This window comes from Rhinoderma darwinii, chromosome 11 (assembly GCF_050947455.1).
Source record: "Rhinoderma darwinii isolate aRhiDar2 chromosome 11, aRhiDar2.hap1, whole genome shotgun sequence".
Taxonomy (NCBI): domain Eukaryota; kingdom Metazoa; phylum Chordata; class Amphibia; order Anura; family Rhinodermatidae; genus Rhinoderma; species Rhinoderma darwinii.
In genome coordinates, this window is record NC_134697.1 from 69505938 (window position 1) to 69525838 (window position 19901).

The 19901-nt window shown below is 45.9% G+C and overlaps 2 long non-coding RNA genes across 2 annotated transcripts in view; one reads left to right on the forward strand and one right to left on the reverse strand.

Moving 5' to 3' along the window:
* Positions 1-1829: 1829 nt before the first annotated feature.
* The window catches only part of LOC142662881 (uncharacterized), a 50322-nt gene continuing 32250 nt past the window's right edge, over positions 1830-19901 (forward strand). Inside the window, exon 1 of the long non-coding RNA XR_012851025.1 lies at positions 1830-1859. This is a non-coding gene — a long non-coding RNA (uncharacterized LOC142662881). The remainder of the gene's footprint in view (positions 1860-19901) is intronic.
* LOC142664191 (uncharacterized) lies at positions 17267-17938 on the reverse strand. Its single transcript, XR_012851212.1, has 3 exons — positions 17862-17938; positions 17667-17777; positions 17267-17482 (listed from the first exon to the last, which is right to left on the reverse strand). It is a non-coding gene; the product is annotated as an uncharacterized LOC142664191 (long non-coding RNA).

Consider the following 19901-nt stretch of genomic DNA (forward strand, 5'->3'; position numbering starts at 1 on the left):
TATAAAATAATGTATTATTTGTGTCATATTCTGAGAGCCATAACTTTTTTATTTTTCAGTCAAAAAAGTTGTGTAAGGGCTTGTTTTTTGCGCGACGGGTTGTAGTTTTATTGGTATTATTTTGGGGTATATGCGACTTTTTGATCACTTTTTATTCTATATCTTGAGAGGGGTGGTGACCAAAAAATAGCTACTCTGGCATAGTTTTTATTGATTTTTTTTTTTTGCCGTGTTCACCCTGCGGGGAAAATAACATTATAGTTTATAGTTTGGGTCGCTATGAACGCGGTGTACTTTTTTAACATTTTCATTTTTTCCCTATAATAAAAGACTTATTATAGGAAAAAAAGCTGTTTTTTTAACATAACTTTTATTTTTACTCTTTTATTAACTTTCTTTTACTTTTTTTTTTTGTCCCACTAGGGGACTTGAGGACTTGCAGCTTTGATTGCTGCTATAATACATCACACTACCTAGGCAGTGTAATGTATTCTAACGGTCATTGTGACGTGACAGTCACACTGACAGGAAGCCTAGGAGGACCGGCCAGAGGCTGCTCCGCCTAGTCTTCCGTATATGGCAACCTGTATAGAAAGAAATCTTCCAATGTTGATGACCAATTTGTATGGAACCATCATCATCATACTAACATATAAAAGGAAAGCCATATTGCCAATGACTCACTTTTTAAAGAAGGAGGTGCAAGGCAACCCGCTCTACACCGACGCTGGGAGAGTCTACTACTCAATATGTCTCTTTCTGTAGCGGAGGAGTAGAGGGGGAGATTCTACTACTCAATAGCCCTCTTCCCCCTCTACTCGTCCGCTACAGAAAGAGGTGTATGGAGTAGTGGACTCTCTGAGCAAGGGTGTAGAGCTGGTTATGTTGTGCCAGTAGAAGGGTATTGAGTAGGGGATCCATCACTATCTGGAGGTCAATGTGTGGATAAAGTCAGTATAATAGACATGGGAGGCAAAAAATTATGAAACCTTAAAAAAATAATTCTATGAAGCAACACGTGGAAGGGGCCCACGTCTATTGCCCCGGGAGGATTATCATCCCGTAAATGCTTCCGCATTTTGTATTTTAATGTTTCATGAACAATAAAAGAACTGACCACCTAGAGTTTTCGATAGCCAATTGTATTTTTTTGCACAATTAGCATACAGGGAGGAATGTGGTGACACACAGAACAGTGATGGCATATAGGAAACAGAGTGGTGGCATACAGGGTACAGTGGTAGCATACAGGGGACAGAGTGGTGACATCCAGGGTACAGTGGTAGAATACAGGGGACAGAGTGGGGGCATCCAGGTTACAGTGGTAGCATACAGGGGACAGAGTGGGGGCATCCAGGGTACAGTGGTAGCATACAGGGGACAGAGTGGGGGAATCCAGGGTACAGTGGTAGCATACAGGGGACAGAGTGGGGGCATAAAGGGGACAGAGTGACAACATGTTAGGGGTCAGAGTTTTCTACAGCCCATTGTATTTTTTGCACAATTAGCTTACAGGTAGAAGAGTGGTGGCATACCCAGGGGACAGTGATGGCATACAGGGGACCGTGGTGGTATACCAAGGGGACAGTGATGGCATACAGGGGACAGTGGTGGTACACCTAGGGGACAGAGTGGGATATAGGTGGCAGAGTGATGACATATTACAGGACAGACTTTTCTAGATCCTGCTGTATTTTTTACACACAACGGCTTTATTGCTAGTTAAATATAAATAAAGTTGTATATTTGATTACTGTGTGTTTTGAAAACAGACATCCTTCAGAGTTTACTAGTGCCATCTCAAGGCAAATGTAGGGTATTACCGCTCATTTCAAATACAGGCCTTTTCAGCACGTATGGTTTGTATTACAACATTGTTTTTTTGTTTTGTTTGCATGTGGTGGGGATGAAAAACCAAAAGGGGGGATTTTTTTTTTCCAAAGGGTAAAAAAATAATAAATCAGTTGATTAGCTGCACCTGGTCTGTTAATTAGCTGCACCTGGGCCTTGTTTGCTGCCTGAGCTATAAGGTGAGTGACTATAAGGCCTTATTCACACGAGCGTGTCACACAGCGTTTTTCCTGCGTTGCAGTTCCGTGTGGCATCCGTGTAGGGTGCGTGTCTGCGTTTTTTACGCGTGTATGTCTTTATGTCAGCAAAATAAAACTGAAGGAGGTGTTTTATTTTTTACTCATGATTTCTTTAGCAACTGGTTTGTGAATCACAGACAGCACACGGATGTACGTCCGTGTGCTATCCGTTTTTTCCACGCACTCATTGACTTCAATGGGTGCATGATTCGCAAAAAACGCACAACAATAGGACATGCAGTGAGTTTCATGCAGTGGACACACGCTGCGTGAAAAACACTGAATGTTTGAATGGCCCCATTGAATTTCATAGGTCCGTGTGACATCCGTTAGTTTAACGCGCGTAACAGAGACGTGAAATACTCTTGTGTGAATAAGGCCTTAGCAAGGTTTTCCTGAGTGAAGCGAGTGTACAGCAAAATGCGAGATTGCAGATAAGTGCATAGTTAAACAAGTGGACATAGTTTAACTAAAGGACATAGGAAAATAAGGTTTGATACATTTTCTTTGTGAATTTTTCTGTATTCGGCACTGCAACATTTTTTGTCTTGCTATACTGTTTATCCCCATTTAAAAATGTTCTCCATAGACAATGCTACCAGGTGTGCGTGTTGTGCAATGAATGCATGCCTTGCACAGCCGTTTGAGGGTGAATATCTCTGCTCTAGATGCAGCATGTTGTGTATTTGGTAGCTCAAGTACTGGATCTAAATATGCAGACTGCAACACTTAGGAGCATTGCAAACCTGGAGAGGAGTTCTAGTTCTAGTGAGTAGAGCTCACTGAGCGGGCACTGGCTGGGGCCAGTGAGATGGGCATGGGTGGAGGCAGGCAAGCTCAGGATCCAGAGATTAGTAGCTGGGTAACAGTTAGAGGAAGGGTAGGGGAAAAAGTGGCATAACCTAGTAAATATGCCTGTTTGGCTTATATTAGGGATGCAAGTCCAGAGCCAGCATCACTGCAGCAGGGCATTGCTCCTAGCAACCAGGACAAGGACTGCTGTAGGAAGGATGGAAGTAGGTGTGCAGCAGAGGTCAGACAGACACTGGTGGTAGGGGATTCTATTATTAGGCGGACAGATAGGGTCATCTGTCGCAGCGACCGTGAATGGCGAAATGTGTGTTGTCTACCGGGTACTCGGCATATAGTAAGCCCAACGTAGCTATAGTTAGATGCTAAGTTGGAAGGGGGTTAAAGTGTTAAGCAGAAGGGGGTTGGCATAGGGGTGGATCTTTAAGTTGAGGGAGGAGTATGGGGTATATAAGCTCTGGTGGGATAGAGGCAGCCCTCTTTCCCGCTGGACAGCAGAAGGAATTTTCAGTGTAGTGCAGTGTAGTGTACTTAACTTACCTTCAGCATAGATGGTTCCTTGGAGTCCATGATGGCCAGGATTCGAGATTTGGCCCTGCTGCATGGGACTGGCTGGCTGGAGCACCACTTTGCTAGTGCTCTGCCTCCTGTACCTGCGGCTGTAGTTTCGGGCATGAAGGGCAGCAGGAGTCACCATTTTTCCCCTGAGGTAACTCCTCAGCCCCGTCGGCGCCATGTGAGCCCCACCAGGGACCCTCCTCCTCCGGCTCCTAAGCGGGTGCCAGGCTTGGGGGCTAGGAGGTCAGGGAGGAATCCCGGCAGGCGGGCGGGATTGGAGGTGGCAAGAGAAGTGGGGCCGCAGCCATGTTCCCTCCTCCTGTCTTCAACGGCCAGACCGGAAGTGGCGGAGGGACCGGAAGTGACGGCACTCTCCAGCGCTGATGTTCCGGGTGCTGGAGGAGCTCAGCAGACGGAATCAGGGACTGCACGAGCGGGCTGCTGCGAGCGGCGGGCGGGCTCTTTGGAGAAGATGTCGTCGCCTCCTGCTGGAGCAGGGAGGCGTGCTGCGGGGACCGGAAGTGCCCGGTCCAGGAGTCGTCTCGACGTTGCGGCCCTTCCGGTGAGGGGGGGTTGGCGGACATCTTGCCCACCCGGCGTGACGCAGGACTTGTTGTCGAGAGCTCCAGAGGATTTGGAGAATAGCCTTGCGGATACAGATGGTCCTGGGAGAGTGGATTGTTTGTCTCTTTATGCCACGCCAGAAGCAGGTGGCAGCTACTTGGAAGGGCCAGTGTCGACTGGGCCTTGTGCAACTTCAGCCTGGACATCTGCCAGCTGCGGGGCGAGGGTGGTGCTGGATCATCACCCCCCTGCAATGCCGCAATCGGAGGAGAGACCATCTGGATCCATGGAGACGGTCGCTGGTTCGTCACCTCAGGGACCACTACTTCTGTTCTGGGGACGGGTGGGGAGAATGTGGGGGGAATGTTTTCTGTGGCTAATATGCAGTTGTTTTTTAAGGGTATGCAGGAATTTTTTAGTAAAGGTATGGGGGACGTAGGTCAGTCCCCGGCGAGGGTGCTGCCATTGAGGTGTGTGGCAGTGCGTCTGCGGCAGGGATTGCAGTTGCTAGTGTGGTGGAGCCTGGTGCGGGGGCTGTGGTGGATGTGGATAAGTCTGTTAATGTGGAGGCTGGTACGTCCAAGAAGGTGGGGGATGACGTGCGTTTGGCTAACGCGGCGAGAGGCGAGGTGAATATGTGCTTTGAAGGCCCGCTTGGGGCGCATTTGAAGTCAGAGATCAGAGAGACTATATGGAAGGATGAATATGTGGAAATTTTTACTTTGTTGTAATTGGAAAAGTTTAATCTGGATAGGTGGAAATCGGATGAGAGTAAAAAGGAGGAAGAGCAGCAGCGTCGTTATCGGTTGATTCCTCGTATGTTTGAGGGCAAAAAGGCACCGAAGAATTGCTCAGCGCTGTTTTATTACATGAATTCGGAGGTGTAGAGGGTGTATGGGGGTAACGCATGGTTGAGGTACGACGAACAATTTAGTCAGCGGAAGGCGGTGCGGCCTTCCTTGAGATGTGATCACAAGGATATTAGTCTTTGGATGCGGTTAATGTCGGCTCCGAAGCAGGGGCATCAGCCCTTTCGTGACACAGCCGGCGGTCAGGGGTCAGCAACAGGACGGTTGGCTTCATCCAGGAAAGGATGTTGCTGGCAGTTCAGCGAGGGCCATTGTACATTTGGCTCCGATTGCAGATACAAGCACGAGTGCTCCGGTTGCGGAAGCGCCCATGGTTTGTCCAGATGATTCAGGAAGCATAAGGGCAAACTGGGAGATGCTGAGAAAAAGAGGGGCGACGCCAGTGAGGGTGGAACGGATGCTTCCGTTTTTAAAGGTGTACCCAAATAAGAAGGTGGCGGATTTAATGTTTCGGGGTTTGGCGGAGGGTTTTCGGATTCCTTGTAATTCTACAGTCTGGGAGGGGGTGTCATGCAATTTGTCGTCTAATTTGGTGCGGCCCGATTTAGTTACGGAAAAATTGATGAAAGAGGTGGCTTTGGGCCGCTAGGGTGGCCAGTTTTCCTCCCTCCCTGTTCCTTGTTTGCGGGTTTCCCCTCAGGGTTTGGTTCAAAAAAGGAGGTTAAAAAATTCCGCTTTATACATCACCTGTCTTATCCTGAAGGGGAGTCAGTGAACTATGGCATTGACCCTAACCTTTGCGCAGTTAGTTAAAATTCTTTCGATGCTGCAGTCGTTTGGGTTCGCAAGTATGAGAAGGGCTCTCTTTTGGCAAAAACCGACATTGAAGCCGTGCTTCGTTTGTTGCCAGTGCACCCGGAGAGTTTTTGTTGTTGGTTGGGTTGTTGTTGGCAGGGTGGATATTTCGTTGATTGTTGCCTTCCGATGGGCTGCTCCATTTCCTGCACTTATTTTGAGATGTTTAGCACGTTTTTGGAATGGGTGGTTCAGTAGGAGGCGCAGGTGACTTCGGCATTGCACTATCTCGCCAACTTTTTGTTCATCGGTCCTGCAGCTACGTATGTGTGTGCAGGGTTGCTCCACGCTATGGAAAGGGTGGCAAGTGACTTTGGTGTGCCGCTGGCGCCCGAGAAAACTGAGGGACCTACGACGGTCATCAAGTTTATGGGGATAATTATTGACTCTGACAGAATGGAATGTCATTTGCCTGAGGATAAATTGCTGGAATTGAGAGATTTTGATTGCGCGTGCATTACGTATGAAGAAGATTCAATTACGGGACTTGCAGTCCTTGTTGGGACGTTTGAATTTTGCATGTCGGATTATGCCAATGGGGAAGGTTTTTTGTAGGCGGTTGGCTAGTGCCACCGCTGGGGATCATTCTCCCCATCATTTTGTTAGGTTGCCCTGTGAGTTGAAAGCGGATTTGTTGGTGTGGGGGACATTTTTGCAAAGCTACAACGGTCAGTCCATTCTTATGGATAGGCCAGAATCTAGTGCGTATTTGGAACTCTTTGGGAATGCATCATCTGCTTATAGTTTTGTGGAATATTTCCAGGGGCAGTGGTGCGCGGGTGTCTGGCCTAGTGCATGGCAAGAATGTGAGTTTGTCCGTAATTTGGCTTTGCTAGAACTGTTCCTGATAGTGGTGGCTGCAGAAATCTGGGGTGATTGTCTGAAAGACGGGAGAGTGCATTTTGTATGTGATAATTTGGGAGTTGTTCAGGCCATCAATGCGCAAACGGCGAATTCCCCTCCAGTTGTGCGATTAGTGAGGCATTTGGTTTTGAGGGGGCTGGTGTTGAATTTGCATTTTGTAGCAATTCATGTTCCAGAGGTGCTCAATTCTGTGGCTGATTCCCTTTCTCGTCAACAGTGGGACAGGTTTCGTCTGCTGATGCTGGGGGCGGAGACTCATGGCATTGCTTGTCCGGAGCGTCTTTGGAAGGTGGTATGATGGTGGTGATGTCGTTAATTAGACGGTCAGTTAGTGGGGCTACGTGGAAGTGGTACATTGCGGTTTGACAGGTTTGGGAAGCCTTTTTGGGGAGTGTGCAGGTGAGTATTGATGCCAAGGATTGGTTGGCATACTTGTTGTACTTTATAGGTAATTCTTACCTGTAATTCTTACAGTGAGGGGGTGAGGCACTAGCTTTTTGGTTTAGACTCAGAGGGGAGGAAGACATGACTAAGTCTTTTTTGGTTAGGCAGGCGATGAAGGGTTTTTCGGAGGCGTTCCGTGTCTAGGGATTATAGGAAACTGGTATCTTTTGATCTCTTGGAATCTCTTTGTGGGCATTTGCAGGCTGTTTGTGTGTCGGGTTTGAAGTTCGATTGTTTACGCTGGCTTTTTCTTTAGCTTTCTTTGGGGCGTTCCGGATATCAGAGTTGGTGGTGGCAAGTAAGCGGGTGTCTGGGGGTTTATTGTTCATAGATTTTGAATTGAAAGGGTCCTCCATGTCATGCTTGCTTTGCAGATCAAAGACAGACCAAGCGGGGAAAGTTTTTTTTGTGCACCTACAGGCGTTACCAGGGTCTAGGTTATGCCCGGTTCGCTGTTTTCAATATTATGTGACAGTTAGGCCTGAGGGGCTGGGATCTTTGTTGGTTCATGCGGATGGTCTGTCGCTGTCTAAATATCGTTTTGTGCAGGTTTTTCGGGAATGTATCCTGTTGTCTGGGATTGGAATATAGCTCTAATTCGTTTAGAATTGGCGCAGCTACTGAAGCTGCTAGGTGGGGTTTATCCCAGGCTATGGTCCAAAAAATAGGTAGGTGGGAGTCACTCAGATATAGGATATATCTCCGGCCTCATTTGCACCTATATAATTGCATATAATTGCATTTGAATATTTTGTGTATTTAATAAATGGCTGCTGTGGCCTTTACACTAATTTCAAGTTGTGGTCCCTTATTGGGTTACTGGTGGTGGGAGGCCATAAATATCAAAACATAAAACATACCTTAAAGGAACAGTGTCACGACCAACTTTTTTTTTAATATGTTATGTGTTTTAGTGTGATAGATCAATAAATTTTATTAATGTATGTTGTTGTGTTGTACTTTTTACGTTTTTACTTCATTTACTTCTCTATGGGGGCTGCCATTTTTGTTTCCATTACTGTGTGTGTCGATTAACGACACATACAGTGATGGAATACGGCACACACATCCCCATAGAGAATGCGAACGGGAGCCGTCCCATCCACTATAGCGTACGCGGTCTATGTGTGAGCGGCGCATGCGCCGCTCACACACAGACCAAAACTGAGGTCTTTGCTAGAGCGAAATCCGGCGCCATGTTCATGTCGACCGGAAGCCGCGGCCGGACTGTGAGATGACGAGTTCCGGCCGCGGCTTCCGGTCATGTGTTCAGTGCAGCGAGGCGAAGGCGCAAGAAGACCAGTCTGAAGAAGTTTGACAGAGCGGAGGTCGCGTCAGGAGCAGGTAAGTTCTGTTCATGTGCGTTTGTGTGAGCAGCCTTTGGCATCATACCAGGGAAGCCTTTGGCATCATACCAGGGAGGCCTGTGGCATAATACCAGGGAGGCCTGTGGCATCATAACAGGGAGGCCTGCGGCATCATAACAGCGGAGGCCTGCGGCATCATACGAAGGGAGGCCTGTGGCAGCATAGCAGCGGAGGCCTGTGGCATCATACCAAGGAGGCCTGTGGCATCATAACAGGGAGGCCTTGTTGCCAGTGATCTTGTTGCCAGTGACCTTGTTGCCGCGGTAGCAGCAGTAGCGGCTGCTACGGGGCCCGGGGCTTGAGGGGGCCCGGTGGCGCCGCTAGCAGTCGTTATGGCTACTACAGCGGTAGCGTCGCTACTGTGGGGCCCGCGACACCGAGCCTTACACAGGCCCTCTCATGCCTGTAGATGTCGCTAGCACCGGAGGGGGCCCCAGTGCTAGCGGCAGCCAAATACATGTATTAGCACTGAATGGCCGGGCATGTTCCGTGCCTGACCATCCAGTGCCTTACAATGACACTGATTGGCTAGCGGCGCGATGACATCATCGCGCCGCTTCCATGCTTGGAAGGTGCTGATTGGCGGGGCAAGTCATTCTGCCCCGCCAATCAGCGTCATTGGAGGACGCTCGTTCAGCTCCTGCAGACATGCTCAGAAGAGAGCATGTCTGCATCGCCAGTGAACAGCGTGGGAACCGGAGAATGTGAGTATGTCAAGTTTTTGTTTTTTTCCCCTCATAAAAATGTGAATGGCATTATCTATGGGGGGGTCTATCTACAGGGGGGGGTCATCTTTATGTGGGCTATTATATATAGGGGGTCTCTATGTGGGGCAGTAGCTACAGGGGGGTCTATATGTGGGGCAGTAGCTACAGGGGGGGTCTATATGTGGGGATGTGGGCCATTATATACAGGGGGCTCTATATGTGGGCCACTATATACAGGGGGGTCTATATGTGGGCCACTATATACAGGAGGGTCTATATGTGGGCCACTATATACAGGGGGGTCTATATGTGGGCCACTATATACAGGGGTGGGTTACCTGTGGGGCACTAGCAACAGGGTGGCTATATGTAGTGCACAGTCTACAGGGGTGGGCTATATGTGGGACACTATATACAGGGGGAGCTATATGTGAGACACTATATACAGAGGTGGGCTATATGTGGAGCACTAACTATAGGGGAAGCTATATGTAGGGCAGCACGGTGGCTCAGTGGTTAGCACTATTGCCTTGCAGCTCTGGAGTCCATATGTGGGCACTATCCACAGGGGCTTCTATGTAGGTCACTATCTACAGGGGGCACGTTGTGTGTTTGTGACAGTTATATTTAGATGTGTTGAGAATTGTAACTTTGTTTACAGGTGCAGAAATGTTTTAAAAGTGAGAAGCTGAAGACATCTAAACGGAAAACTGCAGAAATGGGTCATGGCCGGGAGAAATCCATCATAGATGTCTGAACCGGAGGGAGAAGAAAAGAACTAGAATCTGAGAGGTCACCGGTGAGTCACTTAATGTAAATGTTTATTCTGCCTCTAATCAGTACTGTAGTCACTGTATGATCTGCAGCGAGATGATGGTGGTATGATTTTTTTTGTGAAACCGCATCTCCCAGCATATCCTTACCATTGTTCCGGCCATGCTGGGAGCTGTAGTTTTACGCCGTACAAACCTATACGCAGTGGCGTAACTACCGCTATAGCAGCCGTAGCGACTTCTACAGGGCCTGCAGCATGAGGGGGCCCGTGCCACCCGCCGGCACGGCCCCCTCCCATGGCCGCAGGCTCCGCTAGCAGCCGCTATGGCTGCTACAGCGCGACGCCACTGAAGGGGTTGTTCCTACATAAGACATGTATCCCCTATCCACAGGATAGGGGATACATGTGTGATCGCTGGCAGCGATGAGGAGAACGGGGGACCGAAAGTCCCCCCTAAGTTCTCCATGACAAACCTCGGACTTCCGGGGTCTGTGTCGGCAGCTCCGTAAATTTTTTTTATTGAACTGCGCAGACGCTGGAAGTCCGAGGTTAGTCATGGAGAACTTCGGGGGACTTTCGGTCCCCCGTTCTCCTTATCGCTGCCAGCGATCACACATGTATCCCCTATCCTGTGGATAGGGGATGCATGTCTTTTGTAGGACAAACTATAGGCCGTTTTTTTTTGGGTGGGGGCTATATGGCGTTATCTACAGAGGGGTTCTGTATGGCGTTATCTACAGGGGGGCTGTATGGCGTTATCTACAGAGGGGCTGTATGGCGTTATCTACAGGGGGGCTGTATGGCGTTATCTGCAGGGGGCTGTGTATGGTGCTATCTATAGGGGGGCGCTGTGTGGTGGAATCTATAGGGAGGCACTATCTACAAGGGGGGGGTTGTGTGATACCCAGCAGAGGGGGGGCCCCAGTCAAAAGTTTGCTATGGGGCCCAGTCTTTCCTAGTTACGCCCCTGCTTGTTGCATCATATTTGCGGAGGCCTGCGGCATCATACCAGCGGAGGCCTGTGGCAGCATACCAGCGTAGGCCTGTGGCATCATACCAGCGGAGGCCTGTGGCATCATACCAGCGGAGGCCTGTGGCATCATACCAAGGGAGGCCTGTGGCAGCATTTATAGTGTGGCAGCATTTACAGTGTGGCAGCATTTACGGTGTGGCAGCATTTACGGTGTGGCAGCATTTACGGTGTGGCAGCATTTACGGTCTGGCAGCATTTACGGTGTGGCAGCATTTACGGTGTGGCAGCATTTACGGTGTGGCAGCATTTACGGTGTGTCAGCATTTACGGTCTGGAAGCATATACGGTCTGGCAGCATATACGGTCTGGCAGCATATACGGTGTGGCAGCATTTACGGTGTGGCAGCATTTACGGTGTGGCAGCATTTACGGTGTGGCAGCATTTACAGTGTGGCAGCATTTACAGTGTGGCAGCATTTACAGTGTGGCAGCATTTACAGTGGCAGCATTTACGGTGTGGCAGCATATACGGTCTGGCAGCATGTACGGTGTGGCTGCATGTACAGTGTGGCATCATACCAGCGGAGGCCTGTGTCATCATACCAGCGGAGGCCTGTGGCATCATACCAAGGGAGGCCTGTGGCAGCATTTATAGTGTGGCAGCATTTACGGTGTGGCTGCATTTACGGTGTGGCAGCATTTACGGTGTGGCAGCATTTACGGTGTGGCAGCATTTACGGTGTGGCAGCATTTATGGTGTGGCAGCGTTTACGGTGTGGCAGCGTTTCCGGTGTGGCAGCGTATACGTTGTGGCAGCGTATCCGTTGTGGCAGCGTATCCGTTGTGGCAGCGTATCCGTTGTGGCAGCGTATCCGTTGTGGCAGTGTATCCGTTGTGGCAGCTTATACGTTGTGGCAGCTTATACGTTGTGGCATCATACCATTGGAGGCCTGTGTCATCATACCAAGGGAGGGCTGTGGCAGCATTTACAGTGTAGCAGCATTTACAGTGTGACTGCATTTAAACATTTTGGCTGCATTTACAGTGTGGCTGCATTTACAGTGTGGCTGCATTTCTAGTGTGGCTGCATTTCTAGGGAAATTGTGTGTCATCCGATCAAATGAGCTTGTGTGGCATCCTATACAGGGATATTGGGTGGCATCATATACAGGGATAGTGTGTGGCATCTTATCAAATGAGCTTGTGTGGCATCATATACAGGGATATTGTGTGGCATCATACCAAGTAAGGCTGTGTGGCATTATATCAAAGGAAGTTGTGTGGCAGCATATGCAGGGAGGCATGTGGCAGCGTATACTGTTTTTTATTTGACGTCTTGGGAGAGATATGTATCAACTATTGTTTCAAATTGTCAGTTATGGCGCCCAAGAGAAGTCTGAAATCCATTGATGACAATCAACCAATAGCAAAACGAATACCACCAACATTTACCCCAGAGGAGAAAGCAAAAAGAGCCCAGGAGGTAAGACTTTGTGCAGTTGATGTCTGTGAAATGCTTCACTGTGCTGTGGGATAGCACGCTGACTCTTGCATTTGTGGGGGGCCAAGCACACCACCATATACTTGTTTGAATCTAAACCAAACCGGTACGAAAGTGAAATTTGTAAGCCAACTTTTGGTCCTCCATTCCATTCCTAATATTGGTTCATATATTTTTATTGTCTTTTCACTCACCTTCACCATTGACGTTAGTGGAGCGCACACTATGGAATATACCTATGTTTGGTGTCACATTTTTAGAATGAAAAATGTAATTACTAGATGTACATGTCCACTACAAAAAATCAATGATAAATAAGGCAATATCCATCTGTTCCTTTCTGTACTGTTGTCACAATCTGGATAATCTTCACTTACATTCCATTTTATAGTGCCAATTTTTTTTTTTTTTTTTTTAGAGAGCGATATTAGAGCAGGAACTACGAGCAAGGTGTCCAAAATATCAGGATCCAAATCTAATTCTTGTACAACAGCCAATGAGAAAACGGGCAGAACAAAGTGCGAGACAAACTCCTTCAGCGTCCGTGAAACCGGTGGAATCGTGGTGTCAGTGTGGGAACTGCATGAATTTGCCGACAGAAGAGGAATGCGTCTGTTGCAAAGATATACGTAATGTGCTAAACAAAATGGAGGAAGATGAGCCAATGAGATGCATTACAGAGCATCATACTTTTATGGCCACATGTCTGGACAAGGAACAACTGACCCTATGTGAAAGCTATAGATGTTTTGGTCCAACACGTCAAGCACCGCTAAATAACAGGTAAGGAAATTAGTTTGTGTTCCAGTCAAGTTTCAATGATGCTATTGTGATCCTAACCTTATTGCTCAAATAAATATTATTATGTGTGCTTTCAGCAGCATGCATGTGTCTAATATGTGTCTGACAAATCTTATGTGGTCCCTGTAACACTAGAAGTAAATTTTGATCTTGTTCCACGCAGCAATTAAAGAATGTCTGTCGCTCCAGCGTTTGTGAGCCGTTATGTATTATTGTAAATAATCTTATCATGTCAGGGGTGACAGTATAAGATTGTGGTCTGTATAGTGTGCAAATATGATTGCCTAACAATTTTTTTTTTATCATGTATAGGTCCTTACGGAAGGTTGCATACCGAATGTTCACCGTGTGGGTTCACGGTTACCTTGGACGAAAAAACAGGCGTACTATTCCAGCATGTGCAGTTCAGAAAGTCAGAGCAATGTTTCCAGAAGAAAATCAAGTATATGTTGGTTTCAAGCTAGCCACTGACAATAATGCTTCTGAAATGGCAGATTTTTGAAATGTGTTTGATTACTTTACTATGCTTTAGTTTTCAATAAAAAAAAATTGAAAATCCAAACTTTAGATGTTTATTTATTATAATATATTAACACAGGATAAGTATTGTACATAACAAAAAAAAATATACAGGATATAAAGTGCTAGTGTTGATTCAGAGGAAGGCGAAAACCCATGGTTATTTACGTTTTGGTCTTCATTAGTTGTGTGTGGGGGAAATTCCTTCCCGACTCCAAATATGGCAATCAGAATAAATCCCTGAATCAACATCCAATATCCACAGCTAGTTTGCTTACAAATTCTTCCAGTGACAGGCAATATAAATAGTGGTAAATAGTTGTACGCTTTTTTGTAGAAGGGCAAACACAACATAGTTCAGTACATTAAAAACGTGACTTGTGAGCTGGAACAGTTGATGCTTTATCCGGCCGTGGTTCTGTGGCTATGTTTGGTGGTAGGGTCAATGTCCGTGTTTGCCAACTATGTTCAATTTCTTGTTTTGTCAATTTGATCACATTTACAAACATAGGAAAGAGGTGTGAGAAAGACATTGGTACGTACTCTTTCTTTGCAGTCCATTTTTTGCTTAGTTTAGAGAAAACAACATTATACCTCATGCTACCAAGCAGATCCGACTTTGTGGTCTGTCGGTGGACTCTAGATTGTTCCCGTTTTGTATTATGATTATGGGCCAAAACAGCAAGTTTTGTCTGTGCTTCCATTCCGTCTAAAGCAAAATGTATTCTTTTTGGTCTGTACTTTAGAATAAAGCTGTGGAATACCTCGATTTTTCCAGTATGACAGAAAGATGACAAGTGGGGCAAGTCTTTCAATAATTGTTTATCTTTTACAATCTTTTCAAGCTCCTCATAGGCTGCTGATGTTGTTGACATCCAATTGTGTTTGCGATCGTCATCAATGTCTAAACATCTGTGATCACATTGTGTGACAATGTACCCCGGGAATTCATGTACATTACAAATATGTTGAAGTACAGAGAGCCATTTTTCCCGCAGCACATCCACATTACCGCAAGCAGTACTACAGCAGTACCAAAAATGATTGGTTATTGACGTGATCCAATCAACAATTTGGGAACAGCTTCGTTTTTTACTTGCAGCCTTCAGTTTCTTCCGAATGGACTTTGCATAATGCCATATATCAAATTGATGTGAATATTGTTCACATATTTTTTTACGTATGGAGACATGACGGTCTGTTGCAAGAACATACACATTGAGCCCATCTTGAATAACACGGTTAAGACAGGTTTGAAAGGCCAAACTTTCCATAGCCACAGAAGATGTGGTTTGTGTAACCTGAACGATTTCAAAGTCAACAATCTTGTCGCTCTTGTAATCCATCAATGTGTACACACAATATTTGGCATTATGCCCAGGGCTATCACATTGTCCGTCACCAAGGAGACACAATGGTGTTTGTTTGATTTCTTTATGAAGTTCCATTTTTTCTTGTTTCCAGTGAATGTCCACCACTGGAAATAACAATTTTCTTTGGTGACGAAAGTAAGTGGAACGTGAAATAAATTGCATCCCAATCGATTTACAAATGTCAGACATCTTGGCATAGTTGCCACCATTAAATAAAATGGAAACTGCAAAAAGAACATTCCCAACCGGGATACGATTACACTTTGGTTGACTTTCCCAAAAATAATCATGTCCATTGGAACATTTGCTTTGTAGTGAAAGATAGGTACCTTGAAGGAATTTGACTGTGTTTTCTATTTGGTGGCCACAGAAACACGCGCACTGAGCAACCAGTACATCTAAAGCGGATTCAAAAACCAAAAATTTCCGCTCTTTTACTAGGTCTTCATCTGCTCGTTCTGAAAACAAATTGGTTGTCACGTTGTCAAATGATAAACTAGAATCTGGTGGTTCGTAGTCCATATCTCTTGGATCATTTATGCCAGTAGAAGAAACAAAGCTTTCCTCTGGATCCTCCAATATGACTTTGCTTGATGTTTGTCTTTGTAAGCGGGGGGTTGAGAACTTTGATGGGTAAAAATGATCCAACTTCATTGTTATTTGGTTTTCAAAAGAAAGTTCTTCCTCTGGAAACTGGCATCCTGTATCCTGTGTGAAGATGTGTGATTGAGTGCTTGCATCTCTTTTGCTTTTGAAAGGTGTGTTCGTGGCTCTCGTTGCCAATGTCGTCTGTCGGGTGTTTGTTGCTGCATTTCTTTCAAAAAATTTTCTCTTGACACCAATTTTTACATGTTTCACTCCCATGACTTTGGACATTGACGTTGGTGGATCGTTTAGCATTGAGGTACCGGTCGAAGCGTATGTAATTCTGTTGGTGGATGTAGTAGCCAAAGGCAATTGCATGCATTGTGTTGCACAAGAATAAGTGTGTTCCTCTTCTGTACGTTTCCGTTTAGATGGTGGACACTCTGTTTCCTGATAAGGGAATATAGTGGGAATTGCACTTTCCTTCAGCCATCGTATCTTCTTTTCTGACTTAAAAACATAACAGTCTTCTGCAAAGTGTTTTGAACATAGTCTAAATAAATCTTGTTTTTTCCCATCCAAAATTCTTTGTGAGAGTGCATCTAGATTGTCCAACGATTGTCTGGCCTGTTGGAGCCAAACTTTAATCTTGTCAATGTTGCCTGGAAAAACATGCAGGGTCACTCCTTGAGAGTAAGTAGCTCGATTAGACCGACTGTCACAACCAGAGACAATGCACGACGGCATTTCTATCAAAAAAGTAAATGTAAATATTATGGCATGAGAAAAGATCATTACGGTAATAACGAGGGATTACATAAAGAGAGTTGATACCCCGAATGAGGTATATTTGTGTACTACGATACTTACAATTCCAATTTAGATGTGTGAGTTTGTCTTTTCTAAGTGCAAGATTAAAACTCGTGAGTTTGTATAAAATTATATTATCCACAGCGTGTTTTTGAAGACAAAACATCAAATTTGTGGAAGTTCTTGGGTCACCGCGTGCGAAGTCACCCTTGGTTATCACACAAATGTGGCCTATGGTGTGTTGTAGATTGTCATGTGGAGAAGTGAGTATTCAACATGTTACATTGTTTATAGGTAACTGTTTGGCACTGGTAATTTACGGTTGACCAAGGCACAAAATAGTGTGTCGTTTTAGACGATCATTGTAAAACCGTCAATGATCTCAGTGCCAGACAGTTTCACCATGTCAATGTTTGAGGATAGCTTTTTTGTGTGACCAACCCAATTTTTCTTTTTTTTTTTTATGTAATAGAGACAGTGAATTAAAGAGAATAACATTTATAAACCAATTGTTTTTTATTGATGAAGCCATAACTGCCTTCCAAAGTAACACAGAAGAAGTGTTCCATCATAAACACAAATATAAAATTTACATGCAGAACCCAAAAAGTTTTTGTTACATAGTCTCTAAAAAAGAGTTCAGGTAAAAAGTCAACATTGACGGATAGGGACCAACACATAAAAGTAGAAAATGGAAGACGAAACAGTAAAAGAGATTTACATTGAAAAGACACAGATGTCAACGACAATCACAAAGAAGTTATCAGCAGATGAAAACACCTTGCTTCGTCACATCATGTTTCTGGACCTTCACCAGCAGATGAAAACACCTTTTTTTTCTCATCTCATCATCCAACCGGAGCCTTTAGCAGCAGGTGAAAATACCTTGCTTTGTCACATCATCCAACTGGACCTTCATCAGCAGCTGAAAACAACTTTTTTTTTCTCATCTCATCATCCGACCGGACCTTTAGCAGCAGGTGAAAACACCTTGCTTTGTCACATAATACCACCGTACCTTCACATTGTATTACAGAACGTTTCAGCCAATCATGCGGCATGTCAAAGTTATATTTCCTAAAGAAGAATAAAATAAAAAATGTATCAATGGATTGATCAACTTCAAGCGTTGCACTATGCGCAACATGGTCGCTTCGGAAGAATGACATCCCTGTCTGATCACTCTGCATAGTTTGGCTCATCTGGTGAACTTGTGTGTCATGTATGTTTATATGAACTTCCTTTGTTAGGGCTTACTTACTTTCTATAATTCGTTACTTATGCTGCTCAGAATGGCCTGTTCGTCTCCACGGTGGTAATCCGCTCCGGTTGCTGCTGTCGTCGTCTGTATCTGATCGCGTTGCTTTGCCTCCTATTAAAAAAATTACAATAATATATATAAAAGACCATAATTAGCAATTATTGTACGTTTAGGGTAGTCGCCTTGCTGCCGCACCTGTTCAAAGTATCTATGCTCCTCGAATACACTCCTCACGGTTGTGTTTTCACTGGCGCGCTCCCTCTCCTCCTGGTAAACTGCTGTTCAAAAATTGTGGGATTAGATAAAGTGATGTACAAAAAGCTGCCACACTGGAAATGCTGCCACACTGGAAATGCTGCCACACTCTAAATGCTGCCACACTCTAAATGCTGCCACACTCTAAATGCTGCCACACTCTAAATGCTGCCACACTCTAAATGCTGCCACTGTAACTGCTGCCACACCGTAACTGCTGCCACACAGTAAATCCTGCCACACAGTAAATACTGCCACTGTAAATGCTGCCACACTCTAAATGCTGCCACACTCTAAATGCTGCCACACTCTAAATGCTGCCACACTCTAAATGCTGCCACACTCTAAATGCTGCCACTGTAAATGCTGCCACACTGTAAATGCTGCCACACTGTAAATGCTGCCACTGCCCTCCCTTGGTATGATGACACAGGCCTCCAATGGTATGATGCCACAACGTATACGCTGCCACAACGTATACGCTGCCACAACGTATACGCTGCCACAACGTATACGCTGCCACACCAAAACTGCTGCCACACCGTAACTGCTGCCACACAGTAAATACTGCCACACAGTAAATACTGCCACTGTAAATGCTGCCACACTGTAAATGCTGCCACACTGTAAATGCTGCCACACTGTAAATGCTGCCAGACCGTAAATGTTGACACACTGTAAATGCTGCCAGACTTCAAATGCTGCCACACTCTAAATGCTGCCACACTGTAAATGCTGACACACTCTAAATGCTGCCACACTCTAAATGCTGCCACACTCTAAATGCTGCCACTGTAAATGCTGCCACACTGTAAATGCTGCCACACTGTAAATGCTGCCACTGCCCTCCCTTGGTATGATGACACAGGCCTCCAATGGTATGATGCCACAACGTATACGCTGCCACAACGTATACACTGCCACAACTTATACGCTGCCACAACGTATACGCTGCCACAATGTATACGCTGCCACAACGTATACGCTGCCACACCAAAACTGCTGCCACACCGTAACTGCTGCCACACAGTAAATACTGCCACACAGTAAATACTGCCACTGTAAATGCTGCCACACTGTAAATGCTGCCACACTGTAAATGCTGCCACACTGAAATGCTGCCACACTGTAAATGCTGCCAGACCGTAAATGTTGACACACTGTAAATGCTGCCACACTCTAAATGCTGCCACACTGTAAATGCTGACACACTCTAAATGCTGCCACACTCTAAATGCTGCCACACTCTAAATGCTGCCACTGTAAATGCTGCCACACTGTAAATGCTGCCACACTGTAAATGCTGCCACTGCCCTCCCTTGGTATGATGACACAGGCCTCCAATGGTATGATGCCACAACGTATACGCTGCCACAACGTCTACGCTGCCACAACGTATACGCTGCCACAACGTATACACTGCCACAACGTATACGCTGCCACAACGTATAAGCTGCCACAACGTATATGCTGCCACAACGTATATGCAGCCACAACGTATATGCTGCCACACCGTAACTGCTTCCACACCGTAACTGCTGCCACACCGTAACTGCTGCCACACAGTAAATACTGCCACTGTAAATGCTGCCACACTGTAAATGCTGCCACACTGTAAATGCTGCCACACTGTAAATGCTGCCAGACCGTAAATGTTGACACACCGTGAATGCTGCCACACTGTGAATGCTGCCACACTGTAAATGCTGCCAGACTTCAAATGCTGCCACACTCTAAATGCTGCCTCACTCTAAATGCTGCCACACTCTAAATGCTGCCACACTCTAAATGCTGCCACTGTAAATGCTGCCACACTGTAAATGCTGCCACACTGTAAATGCTGCCACACTGTAAATGCTGCCAGACTTCAAATGCTGACACACTGTAAATGCTGACACACTGTAAATGCTGCCACTGTAAATGCTGCCACACTGTAAATGCTGCCACACTGTAAATGCTGCCACACTGTAAATGCTGCCA